Genomic DNA, 12,887 nt, shown 5'->3' on the forward strand with positions numbered 1-12,887 from the left:
GACTCCGGAGATCCCTTCCTCTTCTGCTCTTCCACCATATGAGGACACAGTGAAAGGACAGCTGTCTGTAATACAGCAAACCAGCCCTGATCAGACACTGAAATCTGCCAGTATCTTGATTGTGGACTTTCCAGCCTCCAGAACTGTAAAAAATACATGCTGATTGTTTATAAGCCACTCAGTTTATGATATTGTGTTGTAGCAGCATGAACTAAGACAGTACTTAATTATGCTTTTTGATATTCTGGAAACAACTAACATTTTAAGGCAGTGATTCTCTTTCAGGGTATCTGTAAAATCCAAGTAATACAAATATAATAATACTGAAGGAAACCAGAATATGCCACCCCAAAATTTGCTGCTTTGACATAAAAATTATTTTCAGGCTGACAGCAATTACAAAGCAGCAAACAGAAGCAAAGCTATCTCTATCCAACCCCTTTTCTCCCTTAATTTTTCTTTACTGAAGACAATCCTAGACTCTTAGAAGCCCAGACATGGCACCAGAGGGATCTGCAAACAAACCTTACTGCTCTAGTTTCCTCCCATATATTTTACCTTCCCACAGTTTCTAAGCCACTGCTTTGAATTACTTTTCATTGAGATTTCTCTGCATGATGTGTGCAATATTCATCAATAACTTAATTTTTCTCTTGTTAATCTATCTTTCATTATAGAAGTCCTAGCTAAGAACTAGGAGGAGTTTAGGAAATAATTAAGTATTTTTCCTCCTGCAAATGCCAAGATAGAATGTTAATATGCAACATGTTCATCGTTGCTATTTTCAAATCAATCAATATTTAAAATTTTCTTTTTTTCAATTACCCAAACATTAAGTGTTGATAGTTATAACCCACACAGACAAAAGTTATTTGAGATATTCAGTAAGTCCTACAAGTACAAAGTGGTACAGAAACCAACAAGCTCAAGTGTATTGATATCATTATATTACATTAGTATTATACTATAGTATTATATTAGTAGACTTTGAAATGGGCATAAAAGGGTACCAGGTATTGTGGCATGCACATCTTTCTGGGTTATCTCTACCTGTCATTATCTATGAGGTATTTTATGACTCTGTAAATTGTAGAGAACTAAGAATAATGCACATGATTTCTGACCATAGAAATGCAGATGAATTGTGTGCTGGCAGAAAGCAACTGATTATTGTTCTATGGATATTGACAACTTTCACCAGTTTTGCAGCTATTTTTAAATGTATTTCAGCATTCCTGATTGCCTATGTATCACTAGCATTTTAGATTTTCCTTTGAACCACATGTCTCTTGATAAACTAGGAATTCTTCATTGATAAGAGTTATGTATTCTTTATTCCCTTATCATCTAATTGATGCTGTAATCATTGGGGGCTTGCAGTTAAATAAGGTCAATCTAACTGGTAAGTATTTGAGTATGAGAATGTTAATACTTGCCTTCTTTCTTTATAGGGTTTCCTTTATTTTAGTAATTTACTTTCCTGCAGTATTTATCTTTAATTCTGTATAAATTTCTTACAGATTATACAATTAATTAGCTGAAGTGAAACAACAAAAGGAAGAAAAAGCAAAGCAAGAAACTTGTACCCAAAATAGAGCAAGGGAAAAAAATTTATAAGGGGAGCAGGCAGATGGGGAGAGGGCCTTCAGTGTTTGAAGCCTAAGGCATACCACAAATGAAACTGTTAAATTTAATTTTTATTCCCTCTACAGAAAACAGTAGAGAAACTTTGAGCCAAAAATACATGCTGACTTTATACAGTGTAAAGAGTTTTAAAAATTATATGTAATACTAGACAAAATTATTTAAAGTCAATAAATTTTTCTTCAAGGAATTTCACATCTTGTGATTCCTTCACTGCTCATCAAGGTTATCTTAGTTTCTCTAAAGATTGAGTCAAGATTTATCTTCAAGATAGCACTTTTCAAAAGAATTGATGCATAATCCACAGTTATCCTGTCTGCCCACAGTTCTTTTATTTTGGTTCATTTTATCTCCACTTGAATATGGACATACTGACGCCACTTTCAGAAATTCTCTACATTTTTTAAAGTAAACGGCTCTCAATTTTTGACATCCTCTCTAAACCCAAATGAGTTCAAATCATATTTGTTCCTAAGTTATCACACTGAAGAACAGCATGGGATATACCATGACCTTCAAATCCAGAGGTTATGTCTTCAAGATAAAAGCTTTAACCAAAAAAAAAAAGTCCACCTTGATGTATTGTGCCAACATAAAACTGGAATAGTAAATCAACATAGCGGAAAATTTCCCCATGTCCTATGCTTTTTATTTTTTATTTTTGTTATCTGTTTTTTGAGATAGAGTCTCACTGTGTCACCCAGGCTGGAGTACAGTGGTATGATCATGGCTCACTGCAGCCTCAACCTCCTGGGCTCAGGCGATCCTTCCACCTTAGTCTACTGAGTAGCTGGGACTACAGGCACATGCCTCCAAGCCTGGCTAATTTTTGTATTTTTTATAGAGGCGGTTTCATCCTGTTGCCCAGGCTGGTTTTATGCTTTTAAATGATCAGTTCTACAGGCTTGGAGCCAACATTTATGGTTATCAATACCCCATCACTTTAACCTGTCTTAGGTATCAGATCATTCCTTTTTTACTTTTTCCTTGCTCTGTCGCCCAGGTTGGAGAGCAGTGGTGTGATAACAGCTCACTGCAGCCTTGACCTCCTAGGCTCAGTTGATCCTCCCACCTCAGCCTTCTGAGTAGCTGGTATCACAGGTGTGAGCCACCATGGCTGGCTAATTTTTGCTTTTTTGTAGAGATGAGGGTCTCATTATGTTACTCAGGCTGTTCTTGAATTCTTGGTCTCAAGCAGTCCTCCCACTTGGCCCCCCGAAGTGCTGGGATTACGGGCGTGGCGTGAGCCACCATACCCAGCCTAGTACTCCTTCTTGTATGTATCAAAAATCATACTAAACAATTAGTTCCAGGTTGCAAATGAGGATTTGTTTTCTCCATCTGTTCATACATATTTGTTAATATTTGTCCTCTTTTGGGAGTTTTAATTCCTTTATTCCTCAAATGGGTGCAACCCATGATAGACCTCCTGTATTAGTTATTTCCTTCCCAAACATTTCTTTCTTTTTTCCTTTTCTTGTGTTATTCATCAATTCCACCCCCAAAATACAATGAATTGAGTTAGGCAGGGAGTGTATTTGTATGTGCATAGAAAGAGATTGTGGCAAAGGTCATATATGATACTCCTTTTTTTTTTTTTTTCCAAGACAGAGTCTCGCTTTGTTGCCCAGGCTAGAGTGCAATGGCATGATCTTGGCTCACTGGAACCTCGGCCTCCCAGGTTCTCCTGCCTTAGCCTCTGGAGTAACTGGGATTACAGGCATGCGCCACCATGCCTGGCTAATTTTTGTATTTTTAGTAGAGATGGGGTTTTGCCATGTTGGCCAGGCTGGTCTCAAACTCCTGACCTCAGGTGATCCACCCTTCTTGGCCTCACAAAGTGCCGGGATTACAGGCATGAGCCACCACACCTGGCCATGATATTACTATTAAGCATACAAAATGAGTATGGAGTATATGCTTCTAGTGGATAAAAGGTATACAGACATAGAATGCAGAACTTCTGCCCCCAGAGTTATTATTACCTGGAAGAGGAAAAAAGACATTTACAGAAATAATGTGTTGCAAGAAGGAAATTCTAGAAAAGTGATACTGATAGAATGATGCAGGCCTTCTGAAGAGGAAGAGAATCCTTCCTGCTTGGGAGGTAAGAATACATTCAGGGTGAACTATTTCATTACGAATTTCTCATCTTGAGATTCTAATTAAGTTTTTTTAAAAACAAACAAAGCACAACTAGCCCAGGCCTGGTGGCTCACACCTGTAATCTCAGCATTTTGGGAAGCTGAGACAGGAGGATCCCTTGAGCCCAGGAGTTCCAGTTGCAGTGAGCTATGATTGTGTCACTGCACTCCAGCCTGGGCAACAGAGCAACAGACTCAAAAAAACCTCTCTGTCGCGCGCACACACACACACACACACACACACACACACACACACACACACACAGTAAAACGGATGGAAGTTTTCTTCACTGGGGAGATCTTATACCTTACCAAAGGTTTTCAGTTGGGAGAATATTTTTTCTGTGAACATAATAAAGTGGTTTTAATAAGAAATGCGCAGTAAAATATATATGTATATCTCCATTTAAGTTTTGTCAAGTTTTAATTAAATGGTTAAGAGTATCTGGTGTGGAAACAAACTCCTGAGTTTTCATTCTAATTCTACCCACTTCTGGCAATGTGACTGAGGGTACATAACTGTTCAATATCTGCAAAATGCAGATTATTATGGTGTTGTTATTCAGTTGTGAGCACTGGATGTGATAACAGTGCATTCAAAGCAGACTTGAAGGCCAGGCATGGTGGCTCATACCTGTCATTCCAGCACTTTGGGAGGCTGAGGTGGGCTGATTGCTTGAACTTGGGAGTTCAAGACCAGCCTGGCTAACATGGCAAAAACCCATCTCTACAAAAAAAAAAAAAAAAAAAGATTAGCTGAGCACAGTGGCATACACCTGTGGTTCCAGCTATTCGGGAGGCTGAGGTGGGAGGATTGCTTGTGCATGGGAGGATTGCTTGAGTCTGGGAGACAGAGGTTGCAGTGAGCCAAGATCACACCACTGCACTCCAGCCTGAGCAACAGAGCGAGTCTGAAAAATAACAGTAATACAGTTAAACTAAAAAATAAAGAAAAACCCAAAACAGACTCAAAGAAAAATGTCATTTTAGAGTCAATAAGAGTAGTAGCAGCAGGAATACAAAGACTTGAATAAAAAGCTAGAAGTTGCCATTTTTTTTGATCTTCTAACTTATTAGAAGATACACTTGATTGGATAAACATTGGAATAAACAAATACCTTTTTACTGACTAGATACCTGTTAACTTTCTGCTCAAAATTCATGACAAGCCAATAAAGCTCTCCACTAGAAAACAAACAAAAAGCAAACATAAAAGGGCTAACCAAACTCATTTTAAAAACATACTTGCAAATTTAGATGATAATGCATAAGAGCCAAACCAGTTTAATTCAAATTGCATAACAATTTCAATAAACATGATGTTTCATGTATATAAAATAAAATACGTATTAATTGCCATTAGATGTCATTACTAGCTTACCCCATGATGTATTAAGTTCATATAACAAATGTAAAACTTTTAGAGAAATCCACCCTTTGACTTTCTTCTTGGTTCTGTAAACAAGACTGCTATATAAATAGTTGTTTTGAATAAATATTATAAATACACAACTTTCCCTGCTGACATTTTTTTTCTAGAATTTTTAGCATAGTAAGTCATTATTTTGTATCATAGCACAATAAAATAGTTTCTAAATAAAACCTGAGGTTAATTTTCCCACCTTTGCATAGAAATTACATTGTATACTTGGTTGTGCCATCCTCCGCTGTGAAGGTGAACTATGCTGTAAAACTAACAGGGTCTAGTTTAGTGAAAACCAGACAGGCTTCCTGGCCCACCTGTGCTGACTGTACGAAAGCACATCCTAAGCTGAGAACACAGATTACTCAATGGTTCATTCAGGAATAAGAACTCAGCAGCCACACTAGAGTAATATTTTGACATAGCCTAGAAAAGCACTGCCCTCTGTGGGTACTTATAGGAGGGTTTGTTAGGATGTGTTGGAGCCAGATACTATGAACTCCCAAAGCTGATAGCCAGCTGAACTGATTGCCTAGTGTGTTTGGTTGGAAGAGACTAGCCACCTGGCCACATTTGCTGTTAGCATCTACAGTGAAATGAGTGCCACTAAGGCCCATATTCAACCCATGGTTGCAAGCGAAAAGAACCAGTGCTCTTGGGTGAACCGTCTTTGTGTTCTTCAGGATGCTGGTGATGGCCCTGGCTTGATTGGAAATTCATGATCCCTGGATAGTTCGGAACATCTAAGCCACATAGAACTACCAACTACATTGCTTGCAGGTATCATAAATGACCAGGCAGACCATCGTACCTATGCGTAGGTGGTCTGCAAAAAATGAAGCCTTCACAGCGGTGTTCGCAGAGCCAGCCCACGTTCATAGATTCATAGAAGTCTAAGTCTGGGCAAATGTGGCTGCTCTGTTTCTGAGTCAAGTATCTCTGTTTAGAATATCATAGCTTCATACTGCGGGACACCATTCCCTCTGTACTGTCCACACTGTTCATCAATAGGGAACTTAAGGTCTGCCAGCAGTATCCTGATTCATTTCAACTCAATTTATTCATTTATCTAACAAGTATTTATTAAGTGCCTCCTATGTGCAAAGCACCGTACTAGGTGCTAAAGATAGAGCAATGAACAAAACATGCATACACAAATAACACACACACACACACACACACACACACACACAGAGTTTCAATGGAGGAGGGAAAAAAAAACAAGATAAAAAGTAAAGCATATGAAATGCTACCCCATGTGAAGAAGAAAGATAATTAAGTTGGCAAGAGAGATGCTGTGGTTTCAATGTCTCCCCAAATTCATGTGTTGAAACTTAATCCCCATTGTGGTAGTGGTGAGAAGCAGGGCCTTTTGGGAAGTGGTTAACTCATGAATGGATTGTGACCTTAGAAAAGGGCTGGAAGGAACTAGCTGAGCCCCTTTTGCTCTTCCTCTTTTCACCAGGTGAGGGCACAGCATTCATGTCCTGTTGCCCTTCCCCCCTCTGTCATGTGAGGATGTTGTTGCAAGAAGATGCCTTGCTGGAATAGACCCTCACAGAAGCTGCCAGTGCTTTGATCTTGGACTTGCTCACCTCCAGAAGTGTGAGGAAAAAAAAAAAAATCTATTATTTATGAATTACTCAGTCTGTGTTATTTTGCTCTTGCAGTACAAACCAGGCAGATCAACCTACCTGTGCCTAGGTGGTCTGCAAAAAATGTAGCCTTCACAGCGGTGTTCGCAGAGCCAGCCCACGTTCATGGACTCGTAGAAGTCTAAGTCCTGGCAAACTGAAACAAGAGATATGGCACTGGGAGAGTGGGAATCTAAATTTTAGATGAGATAGAGCTAAGGATACCTCAGTTAAAATGTGACATTGTAGGCAAAGATTTCACGGCTAAGACTTCAGAAGCATAGACAACAAAAACAAAAATAGACAAATGGGACTCTACTAAGCTGAAAAGTTTCTGTACAGCAAATAAAACAATCAACAGAGTGAAAAGATAACCTGTTGAATGGGAGAAAATGTTTGCAAACTATTCATCCTACGAGGGACGAATATCCAGACTATACAAGGAACTGAAACAACTCAACAGTAAAACAGCCAGTAATCCCATCAAAAATTGGGCAAAGGACATCAACAGACATTTCTCAAAAGAACACATTCAAATAGTTAACTGGCAAATTTTTTGAAAAAGTGCAACATTACTAATCATCAGGGAAATGCAAATCAAACCCACAATGACATATCTTTCCTCAGTTAGAACGGCTTTTTTAAAATTAATTAATTTTTTTTTTTTTGAGATGGAGTTTCACTCTTGTTGCCCAGGCTGGAGTGCAATGGCACAATCTTATCTCACTGCAACCTCCACCTCCTGGGTTCAAGTGATTCTCCTGCCTCAGCCTCCCAAGTAGCTGGGATTACCAGCATGCGCCACCACACCCAGCTAATTTTTGTATTTTTAGTAGAGACGGGGTATCTCCATGTTGGTCAGTCTGGTCTCGAACTCCTGACCTCAGGTGATCCATCTGCGTCGGCCTCCCAAAGTGCTGGGATTACAGGCCTGAGCCACCGCACCCCGGCCATAGGATGGCTATTACTAAAGAGACTAAAAAATAACAGATATTGGTGAGGATGCAGAGAAGAGCAAACTCTTATACACTGTTAGCGAAAATGTAAATTAGTACAGCCACTGTGGAAAACAGTATTGAGGTTTCTCAAAAAAATAAAAACCTGAACAACCATAGGACCTGGCAATCCCACTGCTGGACATTTAGGAAAAGAAATCAGTATATCGGAGGGATACCTGCATTCATGTTTATTGCAGCAGTATTCACAAAAGCAAAGATATGGAATCGACTAAGTGATCATCATTGGATGAATGAATAAATAAAATGTAATATATACACACAATGTAATACTTTTCAACCATAAAAATATAAAATTATGTCATTTGCCTCCAACATGGATGGAACTGGAGGTCATTATGTTAAGTGAAGTAAGTCAGACACAGAAAGACAAATTTTTCATGTTTTCATCCACATATGGAAGCTAAAATGTTGTCTCGCTGTGTCACCCAGGCTGGAGTGCAGTGGTGCCATCTCGGCTGACTGCAACCTTCAAGGGATTCTCCTGCCTCAGCCTCCCAAGAAGCTGGGATTACAGGCGTGCACCACCACACCCAGCTAATTTTTGTAGTTTTAGTAAAGGCAGGGTTTGGCCATTTTGGCTAGGCTGGTCTCAAACTCCTGGCCTCAGGTAATTCACCCATCTCGGCCTCCCAAAGTACTGGGATTACAGGCATGAGCCACCGTGCTCAGCCAGAACTTTGGCTTTTACTCAGAGTGAGATGGGAGCCATTGGAGAATATTTGAGCAGAGATGTAAGGTGATCCAACTTCTACTTGAAAAGGATCACTCACTCTCACCTGCCGGATTGAGAACAGACCGCCTTAGAAATGGCACAGTCAGGAAGACAAGTTAAGCTTCTGCAATAACCCAAGTAAGAGATGATGATGTCCTGGACTAAGATGGTGGCTGTGGAGGTGGTGATCAAAGTTAACTTCTGAATAAATGTTGAAGGTGGAGCCTAGGGATTTGCTCATGAGTTGGATGTGGGTTATACCATAGACAAAATGTTTGTGTTCCCTAGTTTCTAATTCATATGCTGCAACCCTAACCCCCCAGTGTGATGGTATACAGAGGCAGGGCCTTTAAAAGGTAATTACATTATGATGGTGGAGTCTTCGTGAATGTGATTAATGCTTTTAAGAGAACTCCGAAATGATCAGAGTTCTTTCCTTCTGCCGTGTGAGGGCACAAGGAGAAGATGGCTGTCTATGAACAAGAAAGTGGCCCTCACTAGGCACAGAATCTGCCAGCATCTCGATCTTGTACTTTCCAGCCTTCAGAAGAAATATTAATAAATGTCTATTGTTGAAGCCCTGTAGCCTATGGTATTTTGTTATAGCAGCCTGAGCAGACTAAGACACTCGATATTCTCAAGGTCCACTTCGGAATTTTATTTTATTTTATGAAATGAGATAAGATGAAATGAGACAGTCTCACTCTGTTGCCCAGGCTGGAATACAGTGGCACCATATCACCTCACTGTAGCTTCCACCTCTTAGATTCAAGCTCCTATCTCAGCCTCCCAAGTAGTTGAGACTACAGGCATGCACCACCACACCTGGCTAAGGTTTTGTTAATTTTTGATGGACACAAGTTCTCACCATGTTGCCCAAGCTAGTCTTGAACCCCTGAACTCAAACGATCTGCCCGCCTTGGCTCCCCTCTCCCCAAAATAGTGCTGGGATTACAGGTGAGAGCCACCATGCCTGGCCCACTTTGCAATTTTAATGACAGTTTTTCTTTTCCTACAGACCCAAAGTTTTCAATACAAAATTCAAATTGTGGTGTCTAAAATTCAGTTTGGTACTAGAGAGGTCAATCAAAATCACAAGTACAGTGAAAAGCCTTCACAGCAGTCCTTCCTACGTGTGTGTTTTCTCCAAATGTAAGATGTACCTGGAAAGAAAATCTCACTATGTTGGAAAAGCCTATGCCCTTGCCAACAGAAATAATTTTTAAGCCAAACATGTATTAGCACAAAAGCAGGCAATCTCTATTCCAAAGGAAGGTTGCAACACTCCTTTTCTTTGTACAACAGATGTGTGCTGGTCTTTAGGTCATAGAATAGTTAAACAATCTTTCTCCAAAACTACTGCTGATGGTTCATTGACTAATTGAAGAAGAAATGCTTCCTCCAAGTTAGAGCGATTATTTCACTCTAACTTGAGGGTTATAACTATAGGGACATAGATCGGATAAGTCCAAAGAACAGAGCTCTATGGCTCAGGAGCCTTTGCATATTTTCCACAATGATAAGTTATGGTATCTATTTATTGTATTATTATATTGGTAATATTGTTATTTATTGTATATATTATTATTAATTGTATATATTATTATTATATTGGTAATATTGGTATTATATATTATTTATGTATATATTACTATATATAATTATTGTATACCACATACTATATATATTATTGTATATTATATAGTATATGTTTATTGTATATATTATTATTATTGGTATTTACTGTATTGTTATATTGGTAATGCTAATCTGAACAAGCAGATCCATGAGTCTCCAATATTTGCACACTTGCTAAAGTGTCTGAATGTTAAATGCAGTTGTATTGATTGCCTCTATTTGTGTTTCAGCAGCCCAAATACCTGAGAAAAATGACTCAACTCTAATAAAAATTTTTTTCACATAAATCAAATCTGAACATGATTTATTATTATTTTTTATTTTTCATTGAGACAGAGTCTTGCTCTGTCACCCAGACTGGAGTGCAGTGGCATGATTTTGGCTCACTGCAATCTCCGCCTCCCAGGCTCAAGCGATTCTCATGCCTCAGTCTCCTGAGTAGCTAGGATTACAGGCATGCCTCACCACACTCCACTAAATGACTTAATTTTCTTTTTTTTTTTTTTTTTTTTGAGGTGGAGTCTTGCTCTGTCGCTCGGACTGGAGTGCAGTGGCCGGATCTCAGCTCACTGCAAGCTCCGCCTCCCCGGGTTTACGCCATTCTCCTGCCTCAGCCTCCAGAGTAGCTGAGACTACAGGCGCCCGCCACCTCGCCCAGCTAGTTTTTGTATTTTTAGTAGAGAGGGGGTTTCACCGTGTTAGCCAGGATGGTCTCGATCTCCTGACCTCGTGATCCGCCCGTCTCGGCCTCCCAAAGTGCTGGGATTACAGGCTTGAGCCACCGCGCCCGGCCATATTGTAGAACTCAGTTTAGCTATCTGTTGGATTAAATGTCAGGCACACTGGCCAGGTGTGGTGGCTCATGCCTGAAATCCCAACACTTTGGGAGGCTGAGGCGGGCGGATCACCTGAGGTCGGGAGTTCTAGACCAGCCTGACCAACATGGAGAAACCCTGACCCTACTAAAAATACAAAATTAGCTGGGCATGGTAGTGCACGCCTGTAATCCCCCGCTTCTCAGGAGGCTGAGGCAGGAGAATCACTTGAGCCCGGGAGGCGGAGGTTGCAGTGAGCAGAGTTTGTGCCGTTTCATTCCAGTCTGGGCAAAAAGAGCAAAACTCCATCTCGGAAAAAAAAAAAAAAAAAAAAAAAGTCAGGCACATCCTTAATTTACTAAATCAGCCTTCACATCTGTAATTGAAGTAACAATCTCTTTGATAATGTTATCTATAAGGCAAGGGAATACTTTGACTTAATTAAAAAGAAAATGTCTGTGAATGAGTATATCTTCTCAGGAAAAGCTTCCTTGCTTATGCTGCAATTGAATCAAAGAAACACTGAGTTTGTCAGTAAAACCTAATAGAGAGCATATTTGTAATTTAAAAATGATTATAATTGTACAAATGTAAAAATGATTATTATGTAGTTAAGCAATATGAGTTTATCACATTTGCCCTGATAGAAAAAAATAGGCTTTCTCTTTTCTTTTCTTTTTTTTATTTTTTTGATCACCCAGGCTTCGATCACCCAGGCTGGAGTGCACTGGCGCAATCTTGACTCACTGCAACCTCCGCCTCCCAGGTTCAAGCGATTCTCCCGCCTCAGCCTCCTGAGTAGCTGGGATTACAGGCACGTGCCACCACACCCAGCTAATTTTTGTATTTTTAGTAGAGATGAGGTTGCACCATGTTGGCCAGGCTGGTCTTGAACTCCTGACCTCAAGTGAACCTCCAACCTCGACCTCCCAAAGTGCTGGGATTATAGCCATGAGCAACCATGCCCGGTCAAAAATAGGTTTTCTGATACCAAAACAATCTCCGGTTTTATCCTGCCGTATGACCTTAGGAATTTTCCTAACGGATATTTGCTTCAGTTTATTCTTGTCTTAGATGGGTAATTCATTAAGTGTAAAATATTTAAAGGTAATTTTAATACACAATGTTTTTAATTTATTGTTTCTGTTTATTTTGATAATTCTCTAGAAAGCCTGAGTTTCCCTGTTCTTCTCTTAGCCCTGCCAGCAGCCAGCTTTCTGATTTGGGGCAAATTATTTAACCTTGGATGCTTTCATCTATAAAATGTGAGGACCGATCTTCATCTATAAATTGTGAAGATCGATTTATAATATTTGGTTGAGATCTAATTTCTGTGATTATTTTATTTTTTTATTATTTATTTGATTTTATGTTTTTGAGACGGAGTCTCGCTCTGTCATCCAGGCTGAAGTGCAGTGGCATGACCTCAGCTCACTGCAACCTCCGCCTCACTGGTTCAAGTGATCCTCATGCCTCAGCCAGCCTCCCAAGTAACTGGGATTATAGGCATGTGCCACCACACCCAGCGAATTTTTGCATTTTTTGTAGAGACGAGGTTTCTTCATGTTGGCCGGGCTGGTCTCAGACTCCTGGACTCAAGTGATAACCTGCCTCGGCCTCTCCATGCCCGGCCTATTTGCTTTATTTAAAGATTATCATTTGTTTTCCAAAAATTAAAGATCTTGTTTATATTAAATTGATATTTTATTTTTACGTATGGAGTTTCTTTCTTTCTCTCCCTCCCTCCCTCCTCTCTCTTTCTCTTTCTCTTTCTTCCTTTCTTGCTTTCTCCTTCCTTCCTTCCTTCCTTCCTTCCTTCCTTCCTTCCTTCCTTCCTTCCTTCCTTCCTTCCTTCCTT

General features: G+C 39.8%; 1 pseudogene; it reads right to left on the bottom strand.

Annotated features, from left to right (window-relative positions):
- Positions 1 to 2,907: 2,907 nt before the first annotated feature.
- Positions 2,908 to 3,053, bottom strand: LOC111542608 (annotated as a pseudogene).
- Positions 3,054 to 12,887: the final 9,834 nt, after the last annotated feature.

Source organism: Piliocolobus tephrosceles, chromosome 16 (assembly GCF_002776525.5).
Source record: "Piliocolobus tephrosceles isolate RC106 chromosome 16, ASM277652v3, whole genome shotgun sequence".
Classification (NCBI taxonomy): Eukaryota; Metazoa; Chordata; class Mammalia; order Primates; family Cercopithecidae; genus Piliocolobus; species Piliocolobus tephrosceles.